The sequence below is a fragment of the Camelus ferus genome, chromosome 1 (genome assembly GCF_009834535.1).
Source record: "Camelus ferus isolate YT-003-E chromosome 1, BCGSAC_Cfer_1.0, whole genome shotgun sequence".
In the NCBI taxonomy this organism is placed as follows: domain Eukaryota; kingdom Metazoa; phylum Chordata; class Mammalia; order Artiodactyla; family Camelidae; genus Camelus; species Camelus ferus.
The window spans coordinates 98,925,487-98,937,661 of NC_045696.1; the positions used below are offsets into that span (position 1 = coordinate 98,925,487).

General features: G+C 39.4%; 1 pseudogene; it reads left to right on the forward strand.

Annotated features, from left to right (window-relative positions):
* Window positions 1-3,165: 3,165 nt before the first annotated feature.
* On the forward strand, window positions 3,166-3,642 carry LOC102515041 (annotated as a pseudogene).
* Window positions 3,643-12,175: the final 8,533 nt, after the last annotated feature.

A 12,175-nucleotide genomic window follows, 5' to 3' on the forward strand; every position in this document is an offset into this window, starting at 1 on the left:
GCTCATTTAACAAAACTCTGAGTACTCTTCAACGTGCCAGGGTTTTGCGAGGTCCTGGAACTACAGAGCAAATGCTCTACCTTTAAGAGATACAGCTTATTAAGGAGTTAGATTCATATTTTAAAATGTTTACATACTATGAGACAAATGTGAAATGCACAGAGAGTATCTTGAGAACATGAAAGAGGGACACCTCTTTTAGTAACGGAAGTCCTAGGTCATGCAAGGTTTTCAGGAGGATCTGACTCCTCAACTGTCACTTAAAAAAACACACCTGGGCTCCCCTGGATAGGAGACAGAGAAGGACACTCAGGGCTTAGGGAATAAACCCATGGAAAAAGAAACCCTCCAGATGATTTGTTGGTTGTTCTAAATATATGTACACAGAGATGAGTTTCTCTTAGAATATATTAAATATTGTAAGTTGGAATTTTTACTTTGAGAAATCCAGGAACAAATTTTAAATAGATGCCGGGATAATTTGAAACCACTGTGCAGCTGAGTTTCTTCCTAGGAACAAGGTATGATCTTTAGAATACCTGGTTCTATCAAGAAATTCTGGAGATTTTCTGAACTCTCCCCTAAGCAAATTATTCTTTGTAATAGACTTTCTACCTTTGATCTACAATTTCCCCTGAAATAGTAGAAGCCTACAGGCTTTCGGCAGAAGCAAGATTTCTCAGCCTCAGCGCTGCTGACATTTCAGTCTGGGTAATTCTTTATTGGAGTGGGAAGTTGTCCTGGGCATTATAGGGTGTTTAGAGGCTCCCCTGACCTTTTATTCACTAGATGCCAGTGGAGGACTCCCCTCCCTCGACAGCTGTGACAAACAAAATGTCTCCAGACATTGTCAAGTATCCCCTGGGTGACAAAATCCTGCTGGTGGAAAACCCCTAACATAAGCTACTGCAGCTTAGTTTTACTGCAGTAGTTTGGTGGCTCAAATGTTTGACTTTAATAATAATAATAAATAAAAATATTACAAGATCCCTGGGTGACTTGTGCAGGGGGCATCCGGCCACCAAATGCCAAACCACTAATAAAAGCCAGAAGTATATCAGGTAGACACCTACTACATAAGGCCCTATACTGATGCTCGTATCATTACCCCTGCTGGTGACATTGTCATTCCATCCCTGGGCACATAAGGCAGGCCCAGCTTCTCCATGTCCTGTGAGAAAACTAGAATGAGCAAAGCTCCTTTTCACCTGAAGTGCAAGTCGCCCTCTGACCTGTGGTTCTCAGCCTCTTGTGCCCTTTGGAAGCTTCTGAGGATATTTCAAAAATACTGAACCTTTGATTACTCTGCGATGTTCTGACTTAATTTAAATAATACGGATACCTCAGTTACACCCAGAGGTTCTGATTTAATTGGATTTAATTGGTCTGGGGTGAGGCTTAAGTATTAAAGGTTTTAAAAGCTCCCATGAGATTCTGATGCACTGCCAAGACTGAGAAGCACTGCTTTCTGTCCATTACCTTGGGCTACGAATCATCTTCTTTTTTTAAGCTTAATTTTGTTTAGGGATGTTGGAAACAATTAAATCTTACTTCAGTTATATGTATATAATCAGTATATAATTAGTCTTTATATATGTTATTTGTAATAAGATAATATGTATATATATAAAGGTCATATATTTAGTGTCTTTAGATCTAGGAATTTAGTCTCTGGAATTAGGAATGTATCTTTAGAACATGGAGTTTAGTTTTTAACCCATTGTTTCTCAAACTTGACATATTAGAGTAGCCTGATTTTTGTTGTTTAAAATCCAGACCACACCCCAGAGCAAACAAAGGACAGTGTCTAGGGGTGCTACACCCCAGCAGTTATCTGTGAGGTTCTCCAGGTGATTCCAAAGAGCAGACATGCTCGGGAACCACTGCTTTAAACAGATCTGGAAAGGGATCTAATTATTTGAGCCCAGCAGATAGAGATCATTGGTTCTCATCTTTAGCTGCACAGTAGAATCACCAGGGAGCTTTTAAAACTCCTGAAGCGCAAGTTGCACCCCAAGTCTATTAAGTCAGAATCTCCTAGGGTAGGAGCCAGTCACCAGCAGTTTTTAAAGTTCCTTAGGCGATTCTAATATGCAGTCAGGCAGTGGCTCTGAGACTTCAGCTCACATCAGAGTCATCTGCAGGGCTCAGTGAAGCACAGCTTGCTGGGCTCCACAGCCAAAATGTCTATTTCAGGAGATCTGCGCTGGGGCTCAAGAACGGGCACTTCTAACAAGTTCTCCGTTGATACTAATAGTGCCGGTCCAGGGACCACACTTTGAAATCTAAAGCAGTGGTTTTGAAAATCAGCTTAATAAGTGAAAGATGAAAAGTGACACATGGAGAATCAGGTGTAACTTCCAGAAATTTTCTCATTGCTGCCTGTTGTTGAATTATTTTAGTAAATGCGATATTGTTATTTAAAATTTCCATGAGGATACTAATGATAACAATTTTAATTTTTTTCCTGTTTCCTACAGTAACTCTCTTTCATTCAGATTAATTTTCCCTTTTTATATCTTGCTGCTTTTTATTATTTCTCTCACCTATATGTGAAGATGAGATGAGGGTGGACAAGTATGAAATCTAAATTCATTTCATTCACCCAGATGAGGAGTACCTGTCACTAAATACAATTTCTGATGATAGAACCCTGATTGCAGAAGGTGTGGCTCCACAAGGGGGAAAACAAACACCTGTAGCAGAGCAGGCTTTCTTTTAAGGTATGCGGACTGTCCACCAAGTGCTAAAGATCTTACCCCTCACAGTACTCTAAGCTATACAGAATCCTGGCCCCCTTTTCTCTGGCCCCAGGATTCATTACGGGAATCTCAGGAGTCAGCCCTTCTGTGTTAGCATTATGAGTGCGACTTTAGCCAGATAATGAATGCCCGAGTCAACTACCCAGAAAACTCTGAAGGAAGGAATTGGCATTGCTATCCCTTAGTCAATCATTTTCCCCATCTCCAAAAACAAAAGAAAAAAAAAAAAAAGAAAGAAAAAACCAAACAATTTACTCAGAAACAAATCAGGGAATTAGGAAAGAAGATCAAACAAATTGTACAGGAGTAAACTTCACAATTAAAGAAAACAACCAGAGGTGGGTGGGGTGGGAGGGAGGCCGAGAAAGGAGGAGAAGAAGAAGGACTAGGAGGAGAAAAAGGGATGGGGAGGGAGGGAATGATGTTTGTCTTTTCTCTCCTTGACTGTTGATTTCTCAGTGTATTTCATAATTACATTGTCCTATTTAGGATGTGACTAATTTAATACTAGATCATGTTGCTAGAAATTAAACAAATGGGTGATTCCAGAATTGACTGGCCACACAACTGTCACTGTAGTGATGCTCGCTTCATTGCACTGGTTCGTCTTCCTTCTCAACCTGCCTGTCTCCACTTGGAATATGTATCAGTTTGTTGCGATGCCAAGTGGTAACACGGGAGAGCCTGATCCCACAGAATACACAATCAGGGGCCGCTGAAGTCACAAACAGCAGGAGCCATGTTGAAGCTGGTTGCCACTTGTTCTATTTCTTCATGTATCTTTACAGGTTGATTCTAGCTTCTGATAAATGACTGAAGCTGGAGAAGCTGTGGTTGAAGTTAACCTATACTACAGTGCACAACTGAGAGCCAGGGACTACTTAAATCATCCTTAGAGCTGTGACCATAGAAGTGTATTTTTTCCTCTTTGAACAAAAAACTATTTTTGCTCTATTTTTACCATATGAAGTGTTTAAGAAACAAACAAAAAGGTCCAACACACTAACGGAAAGAGGATTCTACAGAGCATTTTCAGAAAGCGTGGGACACTTGGAGACCATCTTGGAATTCTGCCTACTACTCAATCTCAATTTTTGTGTGTGTATATATATATATATATATATATATATATATATATGCACATTATATAATATTTCCTATTGGTTCTGTTTCTCTGGAGAACCCTGACTAATATAAAGCCCTGACTAATTTGTAGATAAACCTTGAGCATATTACACTAAGCAAAATAAGCTACTCATAAAATTACACATACTGTATGTTTCAATCTATATGAAATATTTAGGGTCTTCAAATTTATATAAACATAAAGTGAAATGGTAGTTGCCAGGAGCCAAGGGGAGGAAGAAATGGGGAGTGGTTTAAAGAGTGTAGAATTTCGGTTTTGCAAGATGAAAAAGTTCTGGAGATTAGTTACACAATGATGTGAATAATACTTGGTACTAAGTACTGAGCTGTACACTTAAAAATGGTTAAGATGAATTTTATGTTATGTGTTTTTTACCACAGTTAAAACAAAATGAAACAAAAACAAAAAAGAGAAGCAAGCTATCCATATCTACTTAGGTCTATTGGTTCTAAAATAAACTACAGAGTTAAAATTGGGAAATGTCCACTGTGGCTTCAATGACAAACGTCAGAGACATAAGTCAGAATAGACACCCAACTGAACTTGAATCAACAATTTCTAGCTGGTATTAAAAACTGTAACAAATAAACAACAAGCCAAATGAATGGGATACTCACCTACACACAGTAGGCAGAGATGCATGGACCATCGGGGCAAAGACTAGTGCCTCTCTTCTATCTTCAGTGGCAAGTTCCCTATGGGGTCTTGAATCCATGTAAGTCAACACAACATATATGAGAAAATTTGAATCCAGGTTAACACAACACATATGAGAAACTGAAATGTGTTCAGAAAGAAATATCATAAAAACTAAAAATGTTATTATGGAAATGTTAAATGAATGTAGAGGTTAACAGTTTATGTTTAAAAGTTAATAGAATCCAGTTTCTTTCTTAATTTTTTTTAAAAGAATCCAGATGTATAGACTAGAAATCTAAGGGAAAGTTACTAAGTTATTACAAAGGGGACATTCTCCAACAATTATCTATTTCCTTAGAACACAGAACTGAACACATGGATGTTAGTTCAGTAAGAGACTTTTCTAGAAGTAAGAGCAACTAAATCTTGACAAAGAGAATGATAGACTATCTAAATTGGCTGTGTGACAAATTGGTTTGTACCTCAAACTTAGTAGTTTAAAACAACACACATTTCCTATTTATTGTTTTGCCATCTATGTGACTCTGGTGTCTGAGCTTGGTCTAGCTGGGTCCTTTCCTCAGGGTCACGGTTTTGGCTGGAGGTACAATCTCATGTTATCATGGATTCCTCTTCTAAGCTCACTGGCTGTTGGCAGGACTCGGTTCCTTGCAGCTGTGAGAACTGAGGCCCATTCCCTGCACTCATCTTCTCTACACTTTCTTCAAGGTGCACAGGAGGGAGTCTGCTGCTTTTTCTTGCCTCTTAGGTCTAGGTGTGCTTTGAAAAGTCTGATTAATTCAGACCCACGCTGGATAATCCCTCTTTTGATTTATTCAAAATCAACTGAGTAAGGACTCTAATCACACTTGTAAAATTACTTAACTTTTGCCATACAATGTAACAGAGTCATGGGAAAAATATCCCGTGATATTCACAGGCCCCACCCACGCTGACAAGGAGAGGATTCTGCAGGGCATGTCCGTGAGAGGGCAAGACTCTTGGAGACCATCCTGGAATTCTGGCTACCACACTGTCTCAAATTTTGCATATCTAAGCCCACACTACATCACTTTTTGTTTACTCAGTCTCACCCTAAATAAGTATGAATTAGATGAAAACCCCATTTGTTTCTATCAAAAAAAACCCCAAAAGCAAAAAACATTTTCTCAAGAGGAAACCCTGTTGGTGGACCAGCCCAGCACGAAGGTAGCAAAAATTAGCACTTAGGTAGGGTGGTTGGTTGAAGGGAAGTCGTATGACCATGTCTGCTTCAAAATGTCTTCCTGGGCCTGCAATAAAACCTGACATCAGCTTCAATAATGTCTTTCTGTGGGACTTACATGTAGGAATAGCCCAGTTAATAGACAACAAGTCAAAGTCAAGGAGTTAGCTAGGATGGGTCAGAAGTGGGTGATTGAAATTCAATGTCGATGATACTCTTTTACAGGAACACCTCAGTACGTCTGACTTGACATTACAAGTATCTATACATATGTGTCTCCTAGAGCAATATTCATTAAAGAATCCAACTTAAATCCTATGTTGATGCCAAAACCAAAATATCACTCTAATCTCCCCTTTGCCAAAGGATCCAGTATACTGTTGGGATTATTCTCATGTTTCCTCATTACATTATAGATTGAAATGATGGGAACTGCACCATTCCTTTTATTGTTTCAAAAAATTTTTTTCTTTCAAATACATCAGTAGAGTGGTTACATTTCCTTTTCCCCAAGGAGAAATTCCTTAACTTTGTATAATAAATAGGGTGTTTCTATTCATAAATCTTAGAATGTCATCACTTGTTATATTGCTTCAACCCAACTACATTCTCCTCCCCCATAAAAGAATATTGTGTAGTATTGCCTAAAGCATGACTTTTATTAATTTTACATGTTTTCATATTTGTATGGCAGTACAACAGAGCATGAACCGGAGCACGCAAGAAATTCTCTTCAGAAGAGAAAAGGCACATGTTTATATAAACTATTACTTCCAAGATATGCAACAAAGTCCAATAAATTGTCGATTCAATAGGCTAGCTGATGGTGCATGTGTTATACATGCTGTGTAAGAAAAGTGACCACATTGTATAGATTTTTTTTCTTAGTGTCTGTTAAAGTAATAAAACCAGAAGCATGTTATTATAACCTACAAGGACCATAAATACTTCCCCTGTAGCATTTTTATTACCAACTTATATCAAAGGCAATCTGGCACTCTTACACATAATATGCTCCCATTAGTAAGCAGTCTTGTATTACGGACATAAAATATTTGTAAGCGTTTTGACTTGGCCAGGCTACTGCAGCTGTGTCACACTTGTTTTTCCTTATTTTAATATGAGCTTATGTAGATGAAATTGGAATTGCCTTCCTCTCCTCCAAATGACAGATCTGGTGTAGTGCCAGGCCACTGACTGAGGTCTATCAAACAACGCTGTATTATGTACAGTGGCATAATTCGAAAAATCACAAGACCACTAACTCGTAACACATGTTCTTGTGCCCAGTTAGCTCAAGTCTAGCCTTTTACAGGTGATTTTATATTTCATTTTAAAATGTTCGTTCTTTCCTCCATGGCAGACTGTTCATCTGATCATCCCCAAACTATTTTAACATTGTTTTTCACATCTTTATAAGCATCCATGGCTATTTATTACCAGCGAACAAACAGAAAAGAAGAAGAAGAAATCAAACTCTTAGCTGAGCTTTGTGTTGCACTTGAGACGTCTAAGGACTGAACTAGGGAGTGACTTCTCCTTTTCCTGTCACTGCTTCCCTGCCAAGTCCAAGGCTGTCTGTCCTGTTATCACTCAGTGATGTGGGGCCTCTTTAAGATCCTGGTAAGTTGGTAGCCTCTGCCACCCAAGATATTCCCAGTGTTATTGAGTGATATCAGCATAAGAGAGTCTGCCATGGGTGTCCCTTCTCAATCTCCTCTTAAAAGCAGAGAGAGTAAGACTGCCTTAGAAAGCATAATCAAGTCATCGGACGACATACTCCAGGGTTAGTGACCAACACAGGCTTTCAGTGATACTTTCTTGTCATGATTAATATGAAAGCTTCATCCATCTATTGGATATGAATCACCCTCCTCCAACTCTAAGCAGTAATTTAATCTTCCCTGCACATCTGTTTACAGCAGGAGAGATCTTCACTACCCTGAAGACTCCAGGAAAAAAAAAAAAATCCTGCTCTCTAAATTTTTCTGCTCTGCACTTTAATCTCTGCTTGACTGTCCTGGACCTTATCTATTGGCTCAGCACTCAACTAACCTTTATCCTAAATACTATGTAGCTCTGATTTTAAGTGATCAGTTACATACACACATATAGTGAGAACTGGTCCAAATTTTATGAATAATCCTTAACCTCGATGCTGGTCTACATTAGTGGTTTTAGACTGCAAAATCTTTTAGGGCTAGAACTATAACTACAGCTGAAAAAACACAGCATCACAGGGACCTGTTAGGCACCATCCAGTTAGCACATACTCAAAAAGTAACTATCAGTGAATGACGACCACGATGGTGTAGTGCATCCGTGCAATCCATTGAGGTACCCCAGTGGGAGAAAGTCCCATCTGCAGTATAGTTAGGTCAGTAATAGAATAATAACAATTAATAATATATTCCCCTTCTAACTTTCTGGTAAAGGGGACAAGCAGAATGTAATTAAAACAGGAACTTAAAAGTGAAATAGGATGTGGACAACAGCCCCCAAATCAGTGTTTTCATAGTATTTATGTGTTACAGGTTCTTAATGCAAACTACAATTTAGATATTCACGTAAAGGTGTGGTGAAGTTTTATTTAGTATTAGGGAACTAGACAAAAAATTGAGTTTGTCATGCAAAGTATAATATTTATTATTTGAGTTTCAGATTCAGCCAAAAACATTATCGAAAAGGATGATTGAAAGCCCAGGTTAACTGTTTTGACTGAGTTTAACACTATTAGTCCTTTTCTTTCCCTCCCTCCCTCCCTTAATTACTTGGTTTGCTGGTACATTTAGCAAGTTGATCGGATCGTCATGAAGGGGTTCAGAACAGGCCTCCCCAATTTAAATTCTTTAAGGGAGAGGTAGAAGTTCCTTTGAGCCAGTAGGGTTTTGATTACCTTCAGCTCAGAATAATCCACATGCCAAAGTGACACATCTTGGACTGGAAAGTCATAAGGGGTTCTGAACGGGCCTCCCCAAAACGTGTCACTTTGGCATGTGGATAATTTAGAGCTGAAGGCAATCAGGACCCTGCTGGTTCAAGAGAAAGTTTCACCTTCTCCTCAAAGAACTGGAGGTCTTTCCCAGAACGGGAATTCTTACCAGAGATAAATTTGATCTCAGAGACCCTTTTTAAAAAAATTTTTGTTTTGGGGGGAGGTAATTAGGTTTACTTATTTATTTTATTTTTAGAGGAGGTACTGGGGATCAAACCCAGGACCTTGTGTATGCTAAGCATGTGCTCTACCGCTGAACTACACCCAGAGCCAACAGCTAATTACTCAGCATCCATTCTTCTTATCCTGTGAGTGACCTTGCTGTGCTTGGAAACCCCGACTCCATCCCTCTCCTTCGCTCAGGACGCCGTGTACACCTCATTTTTCCTTTCTGCCTTTGAGCCTCTCGTGTAACATGGGATTCCTGTACACACGAAATTAAATTTGATGTTCTCCTGCTAATCTGTCTCATGTCCATTTAATTCTTAGACCAACCAGAAGATCCTAGACGAGCAGATGAAAATTTTTTTCCACCTTGAAGGTTAGCATCACAAAATTCTACAGTTAAATCACAGACAGCTAGTGATGGGTTCCACTGCCATAAAAATATTTTAAAGAAAAACTATATGTATTCCAAGGAAGTTTTACTGCTATTTTATGATTTAAAAACAGAAACAGCAAAGGATAAAACTCTACATTCATATAGTAATCAAAAATATTGTCCTCAATGTCTATGAGAAGAGAAATGGGGCCAGATTACTTACTTTTCAGACATACGCTAGGATCCTTAACCAGTAAAATTTTGTTCATTTTTCCTCTTAAAACAAATACAACTAAAGTGTGAACTCCTAGGGATAAAAGTATGAAATAATAAGACACTTCTGTTTTCTTCATTACATAACCAGACTGTCCAGATTTCATCTTTTATTAATTCTATTTGTCATTCTTTTAAAGCTGAGGGTTTTTTTAAATAATAATAAAGACAAACTCTTTTTTAAGGCTGCATAGACAAGGTTGTTGGTTTTCTTTGATGACTTCTAAAAGCCTTTTGATGTGGACTTCGAAAAAAAAGGCATTCTCATCCTTAGAAATGTGTTTTAAAACATTAAAACATTGAGGACTGCAAAATGGGATAGTCTCAGCTGCGGCTCTGAAGAAAGAGACTGGTAGAGAGATGAAGCCTTAAAGTAAGATTTTAGAAGCTGGATAACGAGGAGATTTAGTGTCAGAAGCAAATGAGCCAGCCAAAGAGGAAAGAGGTCCTCCCGGAGCAGGGGAGCTTGAGGCCAGTTGAGTTCTTTGGGAGACGGGGAGAGAGGCCCCCGTGATGGGCGCACGGATGGCGTGCACATGGCACCTTCCCCCACTGTGCCTGTCCACTCGGCTCTGCCAAGTGTGGGCTCATGATTCAAACTGACAAGAACCTTGCTCCTTCCCTGATCCAGAAAGAAAGAGCCTTGTCAAGTTGAATATCCTGCTTGCTACACAGGAGCAAGGTTGCCAGGAACAATGGGGGAAACTCAAAATGTGCTCTCAATCAGCAAGAAGCCTTGGGCCCTGGCGTGGCTCTGCGCAGGGCGGCGAGAAGTGTAATTGAAGCTTAAATGTCATTGCATTCATTTTAGAGGAAACGCTGATTTGTGTTTGTTGTTTTGCTTGTTGGGTTTTTTTTTTTTTTTTTTTTTTTTTTTTTTGCTTCTTTCTGGATGTTGAAAATACGTTTGTAATGTAAAACACTTATCTCTTTTTAAGGAAAATTGAATAACTACTAAATAAGTTCTTACCCAAAGAACAAATTCAATCTAACCAAGAAATGTACACATGAAAGTCCACTTATGCCAGGCCGAAGGGCCACTGGGGGTATGGGTGTAAAGATGAATAAAATTATTAGCCTGGAGGAAACCCGCACAGCCCACAAGGATGACATTGTGCAGGAAGAAGGTACATGAAGATCATGAAATCTGAAGGCAAGGGGCCCCCTTTTGATGGCTGTTTCCCCCTGCCTGCTCTGTGATCTTTGGCCAGTCATTTGACTTCTCCTGAACCCTATTTCCTTACCTGTAAAACAGAGTTATGAATAACTACCTCATGGGGAAGGTGCGAGAATTAAATGAACTGCGGTGTGAACGACGCATTTTGCATGGTTGGTGAGCTCTACAAATGTTAGTGATCACTTGGTGCGGGGAGGGCAGGCGGGACTTATGGTTTCTAGCTTGCACTGCTAACTTGATTTCGCCCCCTATTTGCAGAGATGAGGTCCCTTTCAGAGCTCAGATTCCATTTTCCAATAGAATGTATTTCAAGAAAGAATTCTGCAAGTACAATAGATATGAGGATGTGCCCAAAATAAATAAAGCCCCAAAGAATAAAAGATCAGATCCAACTGGGGTCCTAGCAGAAGGCTTCTCAGGACTAAAAGGTACCTAAGGAAATGACAGATTCTCACCATGGGATGTTTTATCCTGGTATAAATGCCTAAAAACCGGTGGTCACTATTTCCAAGGATTTCCATGAACAATTCCACTCCACTGTGTGTGAGGATTTCCAAGAGGCTGGTTATTTACAAGTGAGGCAGCAGCAGGCAATGCACTGGCCCCAGAGCTGCGTCTGCCCTCCTTCTCCTGCAACAACAGAGTGAAAGAGATCTTTATTCAGAAGCTCAATCTTCCACCAAATATAATTATTTCCTTCTGTTGTTTAATGTGAGAATATCTTCAAAATGAGAATGATTTCTATGAAAAATCACCCGTACACTAGTGAGAAAAGGGTGAAAGAGAAGGTTGTGGTGAGGCAGAAGATAGTTTCTAGAACCCAAACAAGTTCATGTGCTGTTTGTTCACAGTCCTAAAAAGGGCCGGATCTGTGGCCCTGCAGCATCAGAAATACCTGAACACTGATTAAAAAGAAAACTACTGAAGCAATAGCTCTGGTGAGAGATTAGAACCCAGAACACTGCATTTAAAAAGAACGCAGACTAAGAATGAAATCTATGCAGTTTGTTTCCCAGCAGATTTATTTTATGTGCATATTTAAGAACTTGTATCACTATGTGATATTCCCATGATTCAGTAAGAATCACTGAATATACAAGTACCAGGGAACCTGGTATGTCAGCAAGTTATGGGCGATGCATAAGCCCCTTTCTCTCAGTATAGCTAAATCATACAGCACCTTGACTGTGACACCTGGCACACATCACGGTGTCGATCTATCCATGTGTTTCTCTTCCCATCTCATGACTCAAAGATCCTCAAAAGCAAAACCAATCTTTTTCATTGTTATATCTAAGTGCATGGTGAATTACAGATGCTCAATAAATGCTCATTGAATAGAACCAAACCTTAGACGCTGAAGAAACTCGCCTCAGCCGTGAATCTTCTAGGAGAGCCAATCCCAAAGCAGCAGCT